The 22,304-nt window shown below is 36.5% G+C and overlaps 1 long non-coding RNA gene across 10 annotated transcripts in view; it reads left to right on the top strand.

The window, feature by feature from the left end:
• LOC310902062 overlaps positions 1-22,304 on the top strand; it is an 85,828-nt gene that overhangs the window by 12,124 nt on the left and 51,400 nt on the right. The window lies entirely within an intron of this gene.

Raw genomic sequence — 22,304 nt, forward strand, 5'->3', positions numbered from 1 at the left:
AAAGCTGATGGAAGCATTCTGTCACTGATTTATTGCAAATGCTATCTAACTGTATTAGTTATTGAGGCAGTCTAATGACAGCCTTGTACTGTTCCTTCCATTCAATCTTTAGTTTTCTTAATACTTTTATTTGTATTGGACAATGCCAGAGCAGGTATTGGTATGTAGATTTAGCTGAAATAAGCCTTTTTTAAACTTGTTTCTCCACTCTATTTAATTAAGGGTTGCTGGGAAGTGTCTGTGTATGCTGTGTAGACTGGATATGCCTTAAACCTTACCTAGCTGATTTTGACAGCTCTTCTAAATCTTGACAGGTCACATGCTCATACTGTATAAACCAACATCGTCCTTTTAAGACCAACGTAGCAATGCTACATTGTCAGCTGGTTTGAAATGAGGAATCTCCCTGATCATAAGCACCTTATGCAACGTTGACAGTATGGAGCAGTGACACACCAAATGTGAAATCGTTTGTTTGCGAACGTAGAACAAATATGTCTCTTTTGTGTGTAAACATGTATAAAGCCAGAAAGCTCTTTCAATACCCCTGCCTCTGTGACAGCTTGTAATTAGCCCTATGTATTGGGCTAAATAGAAAACCTCCAAAAATCATGTGCAAATTAGTCTTTCATTCTTGAGGTCTGTCTACCTGAGAGGTGAGCAGTACCTAAAGGCAACCAAAGCCCACTACAGAACAACTCAGGAAAAGAAAGATCTGCAAGTGTAACACAGAGTAAACCAATTATAAATAAAGGGAAGATTTTCTATTGCGGAGGGTGATCTGTCTTAGAGGTAGGCTAATACTGACACACCCCCTTTAAACAAGAAGCTCAGAAATGACAGCTATTTGGATTTATGTCTGGAAATGCTGTCAACACCCACACGTCATGAAAAAACCCGTGGTCTCTTGGCTGCCTGCGGTTGCAGCCATCTGTTTGGATGGCACATTCCCGCTCATAGGTTGGTTGGAGTAGTTCACTAGGACTCCATGGGTGCCAAGCAGCTATAGCTTGAAAAGAGCAGGCTGTATATCTCAACATGAACCAATTTATTTATTTATTTATTTATTTTTCAGTCAGGAGCCCTCATTCTGTGTGACTGCAATAGCATTGCAAATATTCTGTGTTTGTTGATACTTGGGTGTCAAAGTCAAGGAAAAGAGATGAGTGAAGCCCCCTCTGGTGGACCCTGCCAAGGTGCAGTGCAGCAGGTACCTTTAAACTATAGAGTGTGGGACAATCCAAATGCCTTTAGGATGAGGTCATCTCCCAAGCTTTCAGATGAATAGAAAAAAATCCCTGCGTTTTTACCACCCGGAGAATCAGCTGGGACTTGAGACATAAAATTGCTCATTCAATTCCAGGAGAGAAGTCAATCAAAAGAGCTAATTACATGACTATCGAATATGGACACAGTACTTTAAAATATATATATATGAGTATTAATTGTGCCTTAAAAATGGAAAGATCTGCAGAACCAGAAGGCACTGCAGCTGTAACATATTTTATATGTTGTGGATTTCACTTATATTTTTGTTCTATGTTTAACAACAAAATTACTTCACTTTAGAAAAAAATGAATGCTGGTTATTAATTCATTAGATATTCAATACACTAATGTTTATCTCAATTAACTTCTTCAGTTTTGTATACAAGCTTTTTTGGGGGGGGGAGGGGAGGGAACAGTAGCATTCTACCCAAATGAAGCAATAGTACAGGTGCTGCAGGTGTCACTGCTGTTACCGTTCATGTCAGTTGGGGTGTGATATTACATAGTATTAAATCCCCACAGATTCAGAGTGGCATGTGTTTCCTACGTCTTGTATGAAGATTTTATGCTCCAGGTTAGCCATTCTGAGTACAGCCTCTGTGCCTTGAAAGGTATTGGCAAGTCTTCAGATCTGGCCTATTTGTTACAAACTCTGCACCATACCCATTTGTTTTCCATATCACAGAATATTAAATAGCTGGGTTATCCATGGATGACGTTAAATTAGATTACAGCCAGGCTGTGGGATTAGTTTGAAAACAGTTTAACTGTCTGCTTCAGAACCATGTATCTCCTATGCCCACCCAGCTGAGGATGTAACAAACACCAGTGCACTGCGCATGCTGGGGAACCATAGAGCTGGGTTGAACGTTGTTGGACCTCGTGGGAAGGAGTCATGTGGAAAGTGACCTCTCAAGCTGGTAGTAGGATGGAAAAATTGTTTTAGATCTTTTGGCTCAGTTTTCTGCAAGCACAAGAGGAGGAATGAAAATATGAAGTATCTACTAAAATAAAAACTAGGCACTTAAGGTTAACATCTGGCATCAGAGATTTCTGAGGAGACACAATAGCATTCCCTTGGTAAGACAGACCCAGGTCTGAGACGTAGTGTCTAACATTGGATGCTAATTTTCCTTTTGTCAAAAAGCAGTTTTATTTTTAAAGTTGTTTTTTTTTTTTTAAAAATAGGTAAATGAGATCTCTATTCTATCTATGGCTTCTGCTCAATCCTTTTTTACTGTAAAAACAAGTGTACTATAGCTAGTCTTCATGTTAAATATCTGTTATTTGGCCTTTTCCCCCAGTAAGCTTCATTACTACTTACATGCAACTTTTCTTATTCATGTTTTTCTTCTAAACACATATTTCTTTCTTATGTATGCTTTCATAATTTTCTTCTTTTGCTAGATCCCCAGTTTTTAATGTGACCAGTCAGTGCGCTCACTGAACATCACATTAATGTTCCCTTTAATGTCACCACTGGTTCACAAACAACTAGAAAAAAAAGGTGGCATGTTTTTGATTTATGTTTTGACTAAATTACTTAAGAGCTATAAAATACAGAGCAGATTCCTAGTGCAAACTCCAAATAATCTGCCTATACCTAGAGGCCTCTACAGCATGGAAACGGAGGATATAAAGCTGCTGGGAATAGCACTCCCTATGTGATACGAGGAGTGGTGGTAGTGGGGAGGATGGACCATCAAATAATTCTGACTTAGCTGCAACACCTACTGATGCACATCAAGAACCCTTCTAAGTCCTCCATAGTGACTAAATGCCACGTGTGTCTCTGTGCTGGTGACAAGGTGACTTTAACCCCTTCCTACGCTCACTGTCTTTCCAGGGTGGAAGAAGTGTGTGCACCCATGTCCAGCTTCCAAGAACCTTTTACCCTTGACGCCTTTTACAAATGATCTTACTTTTACAAAAGATCTTACTGATCTTTCAGTTTCGCAGGGTTTTTATCAACACGTTGGAACAGATTTCATCACATCCAGTAGATTTTTTGCTCCTCAAGATAAGGCGAGTGCCTAGCAGTAGCACTTTTCTCAGTCAACTCAGCTGCAAGCAAATACTCCAACATTTTCTGCATGCCTACTGTGTTTGATTATAGGATTAATCTGAAGGAAAAGCCTGGATTTGTAAGCAGTTAAAAATCTCTTGTAGGAGCTCTTCTTTGTTTCTCTTACTGTAGAAAATAGAGTTATTTTTCCTTGACAGGTTTCCAGTTATAAAAACTGATTGTAGGTTAAAAAACAGGATGTCAATGAGAACGTTAATTTCCTTTTGAGAGGATCATTGTTAAGGCGAAATGTACTTGATTTTTGAAAAAAATATATATAAATATAACTTCATTTTTTTTGGTTCTTAATCTCCCTGTAAAGTTATTTTTCTGCTTTATCCATTTTTCTTTTTCACACTTTGTGAAAGTTGCCATAGCTACACAAAAATTGCTGATAATTTCAGTCAGTAAAGAAAACAAAACACCTTTTTTAAAACTGTATCTTGGTAGTTATGAAGAAAAATGCTGCTACTTGTAACAATATGGGGTGTCCTCCATCCCACTCGCCCATTTGTTGGTTGTGTCCATTACAATAGCACTGTTTTTCTGGCTTCTATTTAAACGATGATTCAGAATCTCCGTAATGAGGTTCCATATTCAGAGATGACCCCAGTGGGTGTTAATATTTGAATCGTGTGTGGTAAAGCCTGGAAATCTGTAATGCCCAACATGTTACATCAGGCTCTTAGAAAGCAAACCTGTTTCCTAATTCTGTCAATAGTAAAGTACCAGTAGATGGACTTATCAAAGCGCATGTTTATTCACATTTTGGTCTTACCTTTACCTTTTTTTTTCCCCAAATCCTGGGACTGCAATTTAACACTTTTAATTAAGTGCTGCAATTTAACATATAAAATATATATATATATATTTCATTTCCACGTCTGTAGGGAAAGTTCCAGAAGCTGTTTTTGATTAAGATGCTAGCCTGTTTTCAGATAGTGAGAATCCCTATATATGTTTTCTACTATGAGATACCAAAAATTGGCAATACTGACCTCAGTCACTCTGAAAGTTAAGAAGCAAGACATCAAAGAAGCCATTTCAGTCATATTGGATGTCATACTGATGAAGCAAACACAGCCTCTCTTGCATGGCTTTACTGATAACACATCACAGCAAGTGTAGCCCAAAATGCTGTTGGAGTGGCTTCCTAAAAGTATTATCTGCACTTCTGAAGTCATGATTTATGCCTGTATTCCCTCAACTTTCAGCAATGAATCAAACATATTGTTTTCCATTTCTACGGAGATAAAGTAGAAGCATTCATAAAATCTGCTAGTTTGTCTTACTGATGAACAGATGAGGGACATCCTGAACTTAATGGCTGTTTCGAAACCAGCACAAGTTGAGTGCTTTACCTCTCCATCTTAAAGACAATTCGCAGGAAGATGGAATTTGAGGGTTGTGCTATTGCCTCTGAAATTGCCCTGGAAACTTTGATTGGTTACATGAAACTTTGCTATAACGCTTTGCTTCGGAAAATGCAAAGACATCTTATGTAAGTGAATGTTACATTTGAAGCAGGGGATTACTTCATACTGGTTTGCCAGCAAGCCTTGCTATGGCTAAAAAGGACACACACAACGTTTTCAGACATGAGGTTTCTGTACATAACTGTGCAAAGAGTACAAACAGGCAAGCATGTCCATATTCCAACATTTGATTTGGCAATTCCTTTTTAATTTTAATTCATCTGTGGTATGTGTTGTTATTTAAATGGTCATGGCTGTAACTTGATCCTACAGCATATATGCAGCTTTTGGAAATGTTTGCAGTGCTTACAATATGTGTAGTATATAAAAACCCTAAGGTAGGTATTAGTGGCAAATAGAGCCAATTCTAAAACGTATCAACTCATACAAATGTGTAATACATTTGGTAATGTAGTATTTTGGGGAGATAAAAGTAATTGACTAAAATGATTGGATTGCATCCTTTTTATAAGTTGAAGAGAATTAAAGCCAATTCTGTAGTTAACTTACATCAATACTTGGCCAGAATCATATCTGTTTTAATTGATTGTTTATTTTAGTGACTGTCATGTAGGTAGCCAAAGGAAACTCGTCCTTAGATGAACATAGCACAGCACCTCCTTCCTATACGTGTTTGGCTTCCCCAGTAAGTAGAGAACATGATCTGTAGTTTGGTACATCTTCTGCAGATATATTACTGAAGCTGAAGCTATGTAAAATAATTCTGGAACTAAACGTATGCTGAAAAATGCCATATTTAAAATACCAGTAACACCACTTCATTATTTGGCTATTTTGTTTTTGCTGGATGCATTTTCCATTCTTCAGATGTGGTAGGCTGAGGTGTTTGGTCTAGACAGTGCCTCCAGTTCTGTCCTTGCCTAAAGAATGTGGGAGTTTTAACAGTGTCATAGTGAAGTTTGGTACTGTCTCATCCCTTTGCTTTTACGGTTTGTGAGTGTTTCATTTGGAAAACTGTCTGGTCCTTAGTCTCTGGTGTATGTTTCCACAAACTTCATTGCTTAAGAAAAAAGGATCCATAAGAATTTTAAAGATAAGTAAGGCTTGTAGAGTTTTAAGAATTTCAGCATACGCTTTACATGTCTGACAGGCTGGAGAATATATTCATGCATAACAACAAAAGGAAATGATATGTCTTTGTGTAAAAATGCTTCATTTTCTGTCTTCTGAAATACTGCCTGCTTAAAATGAGGCTTTTAAAATAAACATTGAAAAGGAATCCTTGTAAAAAGGTTATTTTCTCTTGACAAGTTATAAAGTTGCTGGATGGTAAACTTCCCTTCTTCGTTCTATATTTTTAAGGAAAAGGAACAAATTCATTGTTTTCCTGTTTATATTCATTTGAGGTGGGGCAAATTGAATATAATGACTTAATTCTTATGGCAATTTCTGGTTTTCGCTAGGGGAATGTACCTGTGTATATGAAAACATTTCTTTAATATTAATTCACAAATGTGTGGTAGAAATAGTCTTTTATGTCACTCAAAATATCAAAGTTATTTGTAATATTATATGCAATATTGTTGCATTTTACCCTTCTGGTTTCTACAGCTGAATATCTTATTATGCTTCCTTTTAGTAGATGTTACAGAATCGTTTTAAATGACCTTCAAAATATGAATTTTCAAGCTGTTTTGGGGCATCCGTTTGCACAGATAGGCAAATTGTTTTGAAGTCTGTAGCTGTGAAATTCAGATCTCAGTCTGGATTCTGAATGAAAGGACATTCTGGTGTTTTGGGTCAATCTTTAGTTTCAGGCATTGTTACAATAGAACTGCAGTTGCACAGGCGGGTCAGAATTGCCACCTGTGTGATGGTGTAGCAGGTGATTGCCTTGTGTGCAGCAGGAGCCTGAGATCATGTTTTAGTGGCAATATATCTCTGTATAGGGGCAAGTGGAGTACAAGCCCAGTATGCATTGGTGTATTTCATTCTTTAATTGAAACAGAGCAAAAGCAAACAATACACACAACTATAAATAGAAAATCACTTGCAGTGAGAAGTGGCACACCTAGCAAGACCAACAGTCTGTCTAGCTCACTACAGATCCTGGTGCTGGCCAAAACTAGCACCTAGTGTTCAGCAGGTTCAAAAGGGAATTGGACAACATCACACACAACTGATGGTCAGCCCTGAGGGCAGCAATAAGAGGGTGTGTTTTATTTATCTTTTCTCTGCTTAGGAGGAGAGTAATGGAGTGACCTAATACATGGTGGCTTTTCTAAGCACTAACTAGGATGAAAGTGTCACATCTACCTAAGTGTTTAGATTTTAACTCTTTGCTTTGAACTGAGCACAGTTTCGTGGTAACAGTTGGTGGCTGTTTAGTAGTTCTGTAACACAGCTCTCTTTCTTGGATGAAACGTGAATTATCAGGAACTTCATAGTGAATTCAAATGAAGTGAGTTTAATACATTACAATGAAAAAAACGTAGTGGCTTAGTAGTTTAAAATAAGTTGCGTGTGTATGGGAAAAATCAGAATATCAGACACTTTACACCAAGTTTTTCCTCCTGAAGCCTTTAAGTGTAGCATATGCAGGTTCAATTCACCACCTGCTTAAATGCATCTAATTCAGCAGGAAAGTATGCAACGATCTTTCTCTTCAGGGAGCTGTTTGAATATAAATCATAAGGAGGCTGCAATTGCCCCACTCCTAAATGAGAGGTGCACGTGTTATTCTTGTTCAAGGAGGGTAGAGTTTCCTTGAAAGAGAGCTTTTAAATGCACGCTCTGTACTATCTCATAATGCATGGCTTTTCAGATGAAAACTAAACTGCTGGTAATGTTTCTAGAGGACAGCTTGCCTTTACTGTGGAAACCCTGAGCATCAGAATTGTGGTGGGTGCCTGTTGTTAGCTCTAGGTACTTTAGGAGGTGGCAGGACAGTGGTCAGTCTTCTTTGGGCGAGGCTTTGCATTTCATGGAGAGCTTGTATTGATGGGTTGTATCTTGGAGAGAGGTTGACCAAGGGTTTACTTTGGTGTTATGCAGGTCTAGTATCCAATGGCTGGGAGTGAAGTCAGAGATTTGAATGTGGGAATGATGAGTTAAACAGCTTAAATAAGGCACTGTGGTAGGTAGAAGATAATGGGTTGTAGAAGTCAGAAAGCACAAACAACTTTTCTGAAGCCTGAAGCAATAAATGTGACTGCCTTTAAGTTTTAAGTACCATTTTCAATTTTTTTTTTTTTTTTTTACTGTGTCCTGCTTCATTGCAATTCCTAAATCACTGGTTAAGTTGATTGCATACAACTGAAAAATTCACAGATTACTCCAGAAGGGCTTTAAGAGGGGTTGTTTCTTTTTTTCCCTCCTGAATTATTATAGAGATACACATCCTGTAGTAAATAGATGAAAATATAGTGAAGGTTGTAAGACATTAAACAGGAATATTAGGAAAAAGTACTCAAAAGGAAATGCCTACTAAATTATAAATTAAGAAATATCTTTCAGCTGAGAAAAACAAATGTTTCAACTGAAATATTTAAAGAAAATTGTTCTATGTTAATAGTGTATTTAAAGAGAAAGTAACAGGAAATTTGAGAACTGTAGGGGCTGTTCAGCAGAGAAGAATTATCATTTTTGTATGTAAGAATTACATACGTGAACCCCAAATGAGAAACATTTGGGGTTAAGGTCCGAGTGGCTAGCTAGATCCCAGGATCGGTTGCACCCATGTGGAAAGTCTATTTTTCAAGAACTTTTTTTTAAAGAGTTCCTTCTGAGATTTCATGGCTCTTTATTTAAGTGACAGATTCATCAAGGAAGCTTCAATATTCCTCTTGGTACTCCTTCTAGGAATTGGGGCGATAGGGAGGGGTGAATAGCTGTATGCATTCTTGCTAAAGCCCAAGTATCTTGGACAGTGTGTTTATATAACTTTAATAGCTTTTTGATGTTATTAAGCTAGTTCTTTTCAGAAAAAATGTCAGGACCAATACTAACGGCTTTTAGGGAAAAGTATAAATTTGTTTTTGGGGGGTGGAGGAGTATTAACTTGAAGTGCCATAAATATAATAGACATACTAAGTGAAAAGTAATTTTTGTAAACAAGTGTTAAAGCAAACTTTTACAAGATACACATTTTTCCTTGATACAGTACCCAAAGCTACATTAGACTTTGCATATATTTTATATATACGTGTGTGTGTATATATATATATACACACACAGATAGATACATTGTCTGATGTTTGGGTGGTCCTCTGTGGAGGCCCAGCAGTTGACCTCAGTGATTCTTGTGGGTCCCTACCAACTCAGGATATTCTGTGATTCTCTGTCTTGACTATTTTGCTGTAAAATATGGTATTTCCATAGTTTGTCTAAAATTGAATAGGCACTTGTGTGTTTTGGGGGAAGTAATACGCTATTGTATCATATAGAACAGAATTTGGAGTTGAGAAATCCTATTCCAGGCAAGAAAACATGCATCAAAACCTCTTACAGTCTAATGTACTGGTCTGACATTTTTGAAACCAAGTTGTTTTTGAATTGCACAGTGGTAATTGATATGTTACTTATTAAACAGACTTATAATAAAATCAGAAATGTAATCTCGTCCAACTGGTAGTTTGGCAAACTTATATTAATTAATCTTTGATTAATGTTTTGTACTTAAGGCAATGAAAAATACCAAAGTTTATTACTGCTGTCATTATATCAAAAGTGCCATTTCTGATGTATGCATCCCAGTTGTTTTTCTGAGTCTGTGTCCAGTACTTTATTGCAAGTTATTCAGGAAAATTGAAGGGAATCGGGGTGTGTGGAAACAAAATGCAGGTGAGGCAGTAAAATTATTCTTCAAGCAGCAAAGTGTTACTTGTATAACTTAATGTCACAAGTTAGTGATATCAAGAGTGCAGGGAAAGTGCCTGGCCACGATGGCAAAAGCTCAGGCTCATGTAATTGGGGAATGCCAGAAAGAAATGCTGATGTGCATCATATAGCTGAACTCCAATAAACCCGAGGTCATACACATGTGTGCTGCACTGTGCTGGATGCTGTGAGCTGAACATAGGCACACCGGTTATGCAAAGCACAAGCAATTTGTATCAGTTCTTAGATGTGCTGCAGGTATGGTTTGACTACAGAACACTTGTAGAAGATCAAACAGATGTAGGATTCGACATCTATGCATTATGCAATTATTACCTCCCTGTTGAAGCCCTGACTGGATTACTAATAGTGTGCAGGAATGCATGTGCTGCCTGGGTTTTAATGAAGAGGAAATTATTGTTTCCTTCACCATATTTGCATGTGGAGTTTTTGAAAAAAGGATAGTTGGAATAATAAGAAGCGTTATGCAGTTACTGACAATACTGCTAATTCTAACTAAAAGCTACTAAGTCTGATTGGAAAGACTTTTGAAGATTTGGGAATAGCATCAGGAGGCATCCTTTGAGTTCAATTAGCAAGAAATGAGACAATACTAGCGAAAGAATCTGTCTGTTTATGGGCAGTAAAAATTCCCTCTGAAGAGGTGAGAGAAAAAAATGTAAATATAACTAGTCAGAGAACAGTCAGTAGTGTGTATTTAAAATCCAAAAAGAAAAAAAAAAGAGAGAAATGAAGTTTCTTAAATTCAGGGGAAAAACTTGGGAAAACTGGCAGAACAGAGAATGCCTGGAAGCCTCGAACAGATCTCAGTAACATGTGTGCCTTAAACTGGAGAAATTGAATTGCTTGCTTGTCTGTTAATTAGAAAGGCTGATATGTTGCTATGAGAAAAATGAAATTGGAATAATAAACCTGTCATGAGGACTAAGTCATTTTCCCTAGATAAATATTCCTATTCAGAAGTGAGAAGAGTCTCTTGTGATTTGATGGATTGTCTGCTGCAGCAATAGCCTGAATACTTTGAAATTTGGACTGAAAACCAATTCTCGGGCTTTATGTCCGCATTCTGAAACTTACAAGCTTTAGGGAATTCTAACTTAAACCTGTGTTCTCAACACTTGAAATTGTTAACATCATGCTGGAAAAACTGTTTGTAACTTAAAGTAGACATTTCCGTGGCAGGATGGTGGCCCTCCTTTGCTTCCCAACATGGGGAGCCTCAGTTTTATTTCGAGTTTCGCTTCTCCAAGAATAAATAATGAACTGTTTGAGATGCATTCTTTATTTAGCAACTTTATTCTCTAACTGAGAACAAACAGGCTGTGGGGAGAAAAAAAAAAAAATTAACCTGGATATTACATGATTGCCTGTCAGGAGACTGAGACTCCAGTGCATGCCTTTGAAAAAGTTTTGTGGGAGAAGAAATCCTGCTAGCCAAGACAGTAGTGGCCAACCAGCTTTTAAAGATGTTACTTAATGCTACTGCTGTGATTGCAGAGGACTGATTTGATCATTGCATTTGCTACTTCTGTGCAGTGGTCAGGCTAGATGAAATTATGAACCGAGTGCTGAAAAACAGCTTTGTTCGTTAGAGCAGCATTCTTTGTTGTATTTGAGCACTCATTTTTCCTGGCCATAAACACACTTTATTTCAAGCAAATCTTAATTCAAGAGGAAAAGACTCCGGTCTTTCTTGAGAGCTGGGATTTGAATTTATCTTGGTTAAGAGCTTAGGTACAAAACTTCCCCTACTATTTTAACTGAAGTTTAGCCCACCAAAACCAAGAATTGATGGCAGAACAGGGAAGCCCTCGGGCCCTTTCTTCTGTTCTTCAGAAGTTAAAAATACCAATTTCAGTTGCTCAGTTGCTGAGTATAAATCACCCATATGCCCCCACCCGCCTGCACTTGTTTAGAGAATGCTCCCACCAATCTTCTTAAATATCCAGACAGAGAAGGAGCAACTCTATCCTCAGCATATTAAAACCTGCAGTCTGCAGAGTAGGGTATAAAGAACATATGTCTCTATTTCATCAAGCCCTTGCAATTTGTGCTCCAATTAATGCCGGTTGTTAATCTGTCATTTGAGTCAATGGCATTCAAGTTATGCAACGCAAAAAGCAGTTAAAACATTTCCAGAAGATGACAACAATTAGTATAGTTTTGTATAGGGAGCTACTGTTTACTTGCTAAATAGTTTCCTACAGATCCCTCATATAACCTGGATTCTCTCTGTGTGTCTGTAAACTTACTTTGTAAATTGATTTGAATGAGGCAGGACTTTAAGACTGTTTTTTGAAACTCAGTAAACTTGAAAGTCTTGAACTTAATTGAGCAGGATTAGCAGTTGTATTGTAACTAGCGTATACATCCTCACAGTCAGCCATGGTGAACTGGCAGAATACTAACTCAAAGCGAGCATGTATTACTCAAACGTCCAAGTAAATGAAAAATGATGTAAATTATTTTCATACCATAACCTGAATGGAGACACTAATGTTACTGTTTCTTTTCAGGCACGTCTCATTCTTTGTTTCCTTCTCAATAAGCAAAAAAGAAAAAAAAAAATGGTTTCGAACCAAGGTCCTCCATCACTGGTGGGGAAGCCAAGGAGATCCAGGCTGCTCTGGCAAAGACTGACTTCTTCCACATCAGTCGCTGCTGCCCAGCTACCTTCCTCTGGGCCCCACTGTGGTGCTCCAGCACTGCCAGGAGGACTGAGAGGTCTTCTGTTAGACCAGGCCTGTTTCTTTTTATTGGTAAGGATCATCTGAGATATTTCAGGCAAACCAACACAGTCTCCAGATTTGGTCAAAGAGTGTTGGTGATTTATTTCTCCACTAATTTTTCAGCCATGGAGTGCGCAAATAAAATGCAAACATGGATTAGCTTAGAAATAACTTTTATGCTATATATCCTGGCTTTTTCTCTTTAAATATTTAGAGTAAATGTAAATATGTTCATAGTGTAGTATATCATCTCTATAGAAATGGGTTTGCAGAGTATCAATGAAATAGGAAAAAATAATGGAGAATACCATTTTCTAATAGAAAACATAAAAATTGAAGGCAGTAGGACTAGCAAAAGTTATGTCCCAAAGAGATGCATTGCTCCCTGTGTTCTGTATTTGAAATTCAAATTGTAATTACAATATTGTACTTTGAGATTGCTGTAACGGTGATTTAGATTCTTTCCTGTAATCATTTCTCTATAATGACTAGGTACTATAATGACTAGGTATTGCTGGTGATACATAAATATCTTTGACAAATACAGTTAGCTAGCTGAATATGGACTGCTTAGATAGATGTTATAATTACTTCAAAATATTGTATATATTAAATCCCTGGAATGTTTATGTTGGCCAACTAAGACTTTAATGTTCAGGACAATAGTTCTGGCATTTTCAGGAGCACAAAACTGTAGGCACCTCTTTCTTCAGGCAACTATCAGGAATACGTATAGTATCTCTGAGCTTATGTGCATGTGTTATTGTTGTGTACATATGTATATACACACCACATTGCCATGCTGTGGTATGTATATCAACTGCTGTGCATCATACTGTGACTTAACTAATTTGCATCATAGCTAGAGGTTAGTGAGATGTAAATGTATGTGGTTTTCAAGCAAGTGTGCAGCTCATTGGTGGAGAGTGTGCAGCAAAGTGGGTTAATGCTGAGAGGTGTATTAATAGTTTTACTTGAATAACTTGTTTGGTAATTTAAGATTCTTTAATAGTGATTGTCTTCATCTTCCTTCTGGAAAGTCTCTAACCCTTTCTTTTAAAGAAAATGGACAAAATGATTGAAATTTAAAAATATAATCCTCAAAATATGCACATGCATGAATTGGCATCAAATACATTTGCTAAAAGAAAATTTATGTAAAGGTTAACATGTAAATGCACGATCATGTTCTACTGAGAGCTACGATATAAAAATCTGGAAGTCAGGCTGTCAAAACTAAAATTATTTTTATGAGGACCAGTACAGAAAAACTGAGATGAAAATATCAATAACTTGCATTAGACACTTTGATTTATATTTTTTAATAAATGCAGCTTGTGTACATAGCTTCCACGCTAATTAAATTATAATGTTGAAGGAATATAAGATGTAATAGGTCTTCTGCTGAGAACAGCTAGAACATGTCATGTATGTTTAAAATGTTGTCAGCCTCCCAGAACAATATAACTTGCAGGAAGGGGGGGGGGGGGGAGGAGGGGGTGACACACATTGGAAATTAGTACAGCTCCACAGAGGAATTAATTTATTTGCTGCTCCAACATATTTTTTTTAATATCTATCTTGGTATGTATTCCTCACATTTCTGTAAACCTCTCACATTCTATTACTATCATTCCATTGTATCCCATGCTATTATAATGCTTTTGTTTCCTGTGGTGCTTTTCCTAATCTAAAACTATTGTTTTAAACAGTGGTAGGTGGGTTCTATATATTAGTACTTGGGGGCTTTTCTGTTTAGGGGAAAAAAAAAAAAAAACTTGGCTGGAGCTTGGTGCAGCTTTGCCATCTATAAATCTCTACAGTACATCACGAGGAAGGGAGTACAGAATTCCATTCCTTGCTGTGTGACAGCTCCAAGCTGCTGCCAACATGCGAGGTACACCAGTTTGTGTCCTTGCTTAGTGACCCTTGGTGAGATATTCATTGTGGTCTACTGTAGGGCAGGACGGGATTTAAACCAAAAACAAACGAGACTGTACTAAAGAAAACCAGAGGTCTAAGCTTTCCAATTCCAAATAGTGCTGACTTTCTTTAATCCTTTACTTTTACTGTTAGTATTATTGTAATTGTTATTTGGTTCTTACTGCAAAAACTGGTTAATTACTGCTTGGAATGATTTTTTTTTTCAACCATCACATTATCCATTTGCAATGATATTTTTAAAATGAGTAATTTGGCATGAGTTGGTTCTAGTAATATCCTCTTCACAAATAACTAATTTTATAGGTTGAGGTACAAAAACCACGAAACAACAGTGATTTATGATATGGCTTGTCTTTTTGTAGCTACCTACGTTAAAGAATCTCAGAAAACTTAAAATTGTGTTTGTCCATCTTTTAGGAAAAATGGACAATCTGTGTAAGATTGCAAAGCAGTTATAGCAGAGAAAGACTAGACACTTCTTCCTGTTCCCAAATTTTGTTTTTAATCATATTCACACAAGAATGTTGTTTGAAGTATGAATAGCTAAGATACAAGTCTTGCATGCACACAGATGTGTACATAATATATACAGACGTAGAATAATATATACCCATGCATGCATCCTGGTTTTCTGTTCACTATGATGACTAGCGTTTTTTTTGTTGTTGTTCTTTTTTTGTTCTTGTTTTTAATCAGGGAAAAAGAAACAGGGTTAGTGTTGATATCCTTGTTTTTCCCAACAAAGATACCAAGTCACCACTTGAGGAATGCTGGTAAGGTTAGAACGCAATGAATTGCACCATTCAGCTGCGGCAGAAAGACTTCAGTTCACACTCTTAAAAATTATTTATTTATTTAAATGGAACAGCCACAACAGTTCAGTGGAGCTCAAAATTACAGCTGAGGAATGATCAGTTAAATCTCAAAAAATTGCAGGAGGGAAATAGAGTGAAAAATTAGTTTCTTAATATTGGCGCACAATGCTGCAGCCATCATTATAAATAAGATTGTCATCTGGTATCATTTTAGCTTTACGTATGTTTTTCTTATGTCTCAGGATGGATCATGGAAATTTGCGTGCAGTCCAGCAAAATCTAAGCAGTTCTATTGGAAACAGTTTAGTATTAGCTAAACAAAGGTGGCTTCAATGGATGTAGATGTAGGCACTGATGCCACCCATGTTACCTGAATACCCTCTCTTTACAGATGACTTGGTCATTAGGCAGCTAAATTGGCTAAGTGCACTCCATAAGAACTATGAAGACCTCCTGTGTTTTCTTAAGCTTGTCAGAGCTTATTACATAATTAATAATAATTACATTAATAATCTCTTGTCAGAGATTATTACACGTTAAGTTGAAATCATCATTGGCTGTCAGGGGTCAGGTCCAAATCTCTAAGCCAAAGAAATGATACTGAGAACTGTCAAGTTGAAATTCTATATGCATATTTAAAAATTATGTATATCAACATGTATGTATTTCAGCATACATAGCATATTTGTGACTGTGATTATTTACAGGGAAGAAGCCATGGCTAAAACAAAGAAAATGCAAAATTCAGAAAGAAATCTTTGGAAACTGAAGAGCAGGTAGACAGGAAAATGAGGGGACTATTGCCAAGACAACCTGCTCAGCAAGATCCCCAAAAGATAAATATTTAATAATCATGTCCAATAACGAAATAGATAATGAAGTTATCTTCTGTTTTGTCTCTATTTTCTTCAAAATGCAAGAAGCTGTGATATTCTTTCCCTAAGAAAACTAGGAACAAAACAGGCTTCTGTGTGGGAATGTTTTTGTTTTCCTCCAGTGCGTACAATGCTGCCTTAGCAGATTAATTCCTTTCCTCACCCAATATAGAGAGACAGGGCAAGGTATGGATAGAAGGTAAAAGTAACAATTAAACTTGCTGTGGAAATTCAGTGTGATTCCCAACTGTGTGCTTGTGTCATTTCCTGAGACAGATGTTTCTGGTTTATAGTGTTTGCATTATAATCAGACCACTGTGGTTATAGGAGTCAGTTATGAGCAGAGGTTAGATGTGAAGAAAAAAAACTTTATGGATTTTCCCAGAAATGTTCCAGCAAGAACAGATTTCTGAATTGGAGTCTGGTTTTCAGGCAATCAAATCGAATATCTCTCAAGTCGTAGAATGGAACCAACCTCACTGATACACGCTCCTTTATACGTATTGCATTAATTCATACAAATATCATCTTTATTTTTCCCAGTCTGTTTTACTCCTATGTGAAATACTGCTTCTCTAGTGTGTTAAATAGACTGTCTCACCTGTTATTTACATTATTTGTGTCTTAAACCATCTGAACAATTGCACAATTGTGGAATAAGAATGGTTGAGGTGGGAAGGGACATCAGGAAGTCATCTTGTCCAATTCCCTCATTAATTTTTTGTTCAAATGTTTCTTCACATATACTTGGCAACGCTTTTTTCATTATTTCTTTTTTCCTCCCTACTCCCTCTGCCCAGAACTCCTTCCAGTTTGTATCTTTCTGGGTTGTGTCAGGCTTGTACATATGGTAAATTTGGGCCCAACACCATTCAATGGAAGACATTTAATTAGCTCTGTCCACAGAATGAAATCTTTATTAATACGGTGTAAAATCACAATAACATTCTTTGCCGTCACATCGATTTACAAGTTTGTCTAATTAGCTGTCAATCTCCACATCAGCTATTTTCTTGCTTGCTTTCAGAACATCTTCCTTTTGCCAAAAAACTGTTTTCAGGAGACCTTTTCTCTCTGGCCACTGTGTTCCCAATGTACTAGTTTTTTTCCCCCTAATTTGCTTAGTTGTCTACTAATTTACATCTTTGGCTGTGTGGGGTGGTGTTTTTCCTGAAGGCTTCCACGGGTTCGTACCTGAAAGCTGAAGTTCTTTCATGTATTCTGAGCCCTCTTCTGCCCATGCTCATGTCTCCCAGGTCTTTGCATTTACCATGGCAGCCAGCCTAAATAAAAGATCTGTTTACTTCAACTGTTTACTTGCTACTCCTTAATATTGGTAGAGGATATTTCCCTTAATTAGCTGGAATATAAATGTGTGCTTCACAATTTATGCAGTGGATTTTTTTTGTTGTTTTTACCTCTTAGAAATTCATTAGACAAGAAGTGTTTCAGGTAGAGAAGAGCTAGTCAAGGTGGGTGGAATACGTGGAGATAGAGATGCTTGCATGACTTTTCCCTAGGTGGCAACATGGTTTTAAATATATAGATTTGTTTTACTCTGGGCAATTTCTAATTTGCATGATCTTTACATTTTGCCTGATACAGGGGATCTAGCATTAATATGGACTGCAATTTATTTATGTAACTAATAACAGAAATGTATAGATGTAAGCAGATATATTAGTTCCCCAGTGTCTCGTCTTTGAATAAAGATTTTTCATCTCAAATTCATTAGCTTGTTTTTATTATTTTTTTCCAAAAGACAAGCTTATATTATGTTTTATATTTTCAATTCTGTAGAAACTGTCCTTGATATTTTTGTTTTGATAACTTGCAGATCTTTCCAGCTTATGAATTTTATTATTCTGCAGTCTGTTGGAGATTGGTACTGAAGACACTGAGTAGTCATATAAAGCTAGGTGACTCACTACTGTTACATTAATGAACTTTATTATACTAAAATATCAGAAAGACTAAGCCTTTCTAATAGGTTTCTAAGCTACAATGTGATTGTAGACAAACTTTGAAATACTCATATAACAAAAAAAAAAACCTTAATTTTCAAAACTAAATATTAGAAATGCGAAAGTGTTATCTCAGAGAATTAGAAATTCCTCAAATTCAAATCCATTTTCTCTCCTCTCAAAACTCTATCTGGCTGGTTACAACAAAAATAGTTAACTTTTCAGTGAAACTTCAGTTTTGGGGAATTTAAAACAAAGTTTTAAAGCACTATGAAGCTGGAAACCTGCATTTAGAAATTGCGTGGTACAAGCCATCATTGTCATAGCAAGCACTGCAACCTATCTGTCCCTTTTGGTCTATTTTTTTTAATATTTATCTATTATTTTATCCTTAACAAAAACAACCATAGAAAAGATTTCTACTTATTAAACAATTTTTAAAAAATGAATTAAAAAATATTTTACTTTAAATTACTGTAAATTAATTTAATTTATTAATTAATTTATTATTAAATTAATTTAAAGTAAATTTAAAAAAATACTGAAGCTGTTTTCATGTTCTGACAGCTGTGGATGTGCTCAGAAAGCCTTTCGTATCTAGGAAGCCTAAATTCAGTGAAGGGTGCAAACAGGAACATTGTAGGAAATGAGGAAAATTAGTCTATCTTATGTGAAAGAGGGGGAGGAAAAAAAGAAAATTTTCCTTATTTACCCTAAAAGTGTAGGGCAGGAAAAAGACTACTTTCAGAAACAGTGACTTCTCCAATCCTGATTACTTGTGAAATTAGGACATGACTTCTGTTGAGATGATCTTTTTTTTTTTTTCTCCAGCAGTGCAAAGCCAAACATATAATCCATTGGAATTTACCACCATGTCTGTAGTTGTCTGTAGCTCTCCAGTGGCCTTCTGTATAATGCTGAGCCTGTAATACAGTAAAATTAATTGCACAAAGACAACAGATTAATCTAGGGCATACCATCAGCCTTGTTCATTCCTTGATGTATATCAAATACTGTCCATGGTGAAAATTTGTTCTGAGAATAATTTGACTGATCCTAGAAAACACTAGTATTTACCATTAGCATCCAAATAATCAGAAAGGGAAAGCATCAAAAAATTGTCTCTAGCAGCCTATCCATGAATATTGTCATCTGTCTGAAATTGTGCTGTGCATCTCTAAGCACAGATAGGAAACTTTACTTTCATTTCTAATATTCCTTTTGATTTTATGTCTCTGGATTAAGTAGACAGTCCTTCTGCCTGTGGCGTTTTTTTAATTATTTTTTTAAGCATATCTTTTCTGATGTAATAGTAGACCACATTTAATATTCACTCACTACAGGCTTTGTTTTAAAGGCTTGGTAATATTCATATATCACAAGTCCCTTTATTCAGGATTGTATTAAAAATAACTTGCATAGCCTATAAAATTTTAAGGGCTTAGAAAGGATGCATGAGTTAATCAATGTTACCTTGGTTGCTAGAAGTAATATCTTGTATTAGGGGAGAGATTTCCCCATTTAATATTGGATAGCTGCAAGATGATGTGGCATTACAAAGCAGGGAATGAAAATGTGTGTTAGATTGTTCATCTTAACTTCACTGCTGAAGCATTGTATTTTAGGAGGAAAAAATAGCATAATCATTTTTTCCAGCTGAAATGCCTGTATACTAGTTATTTCTTCTATAGTTGTTGTTTGAGGTCCCAACTGAAATCAAGGCTTTATTTTAATAAATTTATTATTTTAATAAATACCAAATTTATACATAATAAGAGACAGTATGTGCACAGTAAAATTTACAATAGGCTTCAGAGCAAGTGTTACAAAAGGTCAGAGAAAGGAATTATTGGTTCTCTATTCATTAAACTGATAACAAAGCACAATGAACTGAAATAATTTCCCCGCAATTGCTCAGCAAGTCTACAGCAGGAATGAGAAGAACATCTGCATCTTATAAGACTTGATGGCTTGATTAGCCATTTTAAATGGAATTGTTTAGTGAAGTTCTTTACAATTCTTACATGAAAGAAGCTGTAGAAATAACCCAGTTTGTAACTGGATAACTTTAAAAGTGTCTCAGCATGGCTTAGGGATAAAAGTTGAAGGTGAGCTTTTCCCCTTTTAGAAGTAAATAATAGAAGTAAGTGGTGACTAATTGCTTGCTTGAGAGAGAGAGGAAGGAGTTGGTCTGCAGTGTGATTAAAAATGGAATCTCGGAGTTGCAAAGATGACGTTGCACGGAAGTAAGTTTTAAATAATTGCATTTGCCTTTTTTGATGAGGGTGTCTTGATGCAAGGTCTTCAAATCATAGTAAATTTCCCATTCTATAGATTTTCTATTTCTTTTGATGTGTTGGCGTAGTGACTGTTCTTGAAGTCCCGAGGTTAATGTTTAGTGCATGGAAGCAGTTACAAGCTTGTTAAGGGGTGGGGTATGTGTGTGCAGAAAATTAGTGTAATCTTGATTTATTCTTCCAAAACAGTAAAAATTCCTCAGGACTCTCACAGCCTCTAAATTTCAAATGTTGCTGAGATTATAACATCATAGAAAGGCATGAACTTAGCTGCTTCTTAATGCATGGTGATAACTCAGACTGGATGCATAGAATTGTGACCTTGACCTATACCCTTAGACCATGGTATTGGTCCCATGCTCATGCAGTGGAATACATGAAGATGGGCTTGGCAGGTGTTGGCTGCAATAGCAGCACATTGCCTGGCACTAATTTCAGAGCAGAAGGCTTTATTTTTTTTTCCAATAATATTTAAGTGTTTCCTAGAGTGTGTAAATACAGTTCAATATCTAACAGGCGTAAAATTTGGTGTGTATTTGTCTTTCTTCAGCAGAGCAGAAGTCCATTTTAGTTAAAACCTAAAAATAAGTCCCTCCACGAATTTATCAATGTCTAGAAATGAGTGGACAGGAAATCTCCCTGCAAGCTAGACAACTACCCAAAAAGCTGGCTTTTTGCATTTAATTTCCAGGTGTTTCTTCAAAAGGAGAAGGGGAAAAAAAAAAAAAAGGAAAAAAAAAGCTTTCTGCTATCTAATATCAGACCTTGTTGGTGTTAGTCTGACTTTTGAAAATGTGCTGGTCCATCTAGATCATGTCCCCTGAAAATTAGTTAAATGTTGCCTATATACTAAAATTGCTGCAGAAATAGGATATTCAAAAGCATTACTTCATCACATGCTTTTGCTGTGTTAATACTATGGTAGAAGATTTAATAGTGGGCAATATTAGTAATTAATTTTCTTTAAAGTGTTGTCTTATGGTTTCCCAGTGTCAACAGTGCTTCCTTAGAATCACCATTTTTCTTCTCTCTAATTCTATAGAGAGATGTTGACTCCTGTACACACACACCCTCTATTTCAGCACAAGCACCTGTTTTTCTGCTCAGCATGATAGGCATTGCAAATAAGCTATGAGATTTTCATGGCAAAGCAACCTGGGTGTCAGTCAGAGTCTTTACCCTGAATTTTCCAAACACAATGAACATGAAGAGATGACAAATACTCCTAGTGGGAAAAACTGGCTTTGAGTTTCTCTTTTGTTAGCAAAGACAATTTCGGTAGGAAGAAATGAGGCAAATGTAAAGTGTATCTGCCAATTGCCTGACATTTCGGAGTTCCAGAAAGAATGTACTTGAGTGGGGAAAGAAAAAGCTCTGTGCTAAAATACCTGGTGATCACAGCCAATGCATCTTCTCAGACAGAAAAGCTCAAGAAACCCATTGTCGCTGTAAACAATTCATTCTCCAGTGATTTTTCTATAATAATGCTTTCCTAAGTCTAGCTAGACTTGTGTGAAACTACCCCTCATGAAAAATGTAAGAGATGTCAAGTTGTCTTATGTTACTAACGCGTGCGAAGCAGCTGAACAATATGTTTAGTGAAATATTTAGATAAAATGCTGTTAGAAATATCATTTGATGAAGGCAGGGGTAGCCGCCTTACTATTTGCTGTGTTGTGCTAATGAGTAATATTTGAATAAGCTGGATTTTCTTGCTGCCTTTTGGACAGTGCCTTCAAATAGGGCCTGAACAAATATAACCAGCACCTCTGAATTTCATAAGTGTCATAAGTGATGCAAATCATCTATATGAGTAATAATGTTGTTTTGTTTTGCCTGCCAATCTTATTGTGCGTGCAATGCACCTGTGAAGCCAGGGAGATGCTCTGATTACTGGGATAGCACTGTGTTGATATAGAATTACTGTAATCCCTGTGGATCATCTAGGACATGCAAAATATCCTTTTGCTATTTTTTTTGTAAAAATTCGTTTGAATTCTGCACTTACAGA

Source organism: Anser anser, assembly GCF_964211835.1.
Source record: "Anser anser genome assembly, chromosome: 6".
In the NCBI taxonomy this organism is placed as follows: domain Eukaryota; kingdom Metazoa; phylum Chordata; class Aves; order Anseriformes; family Anatidae; genus Anser; species Anser anser.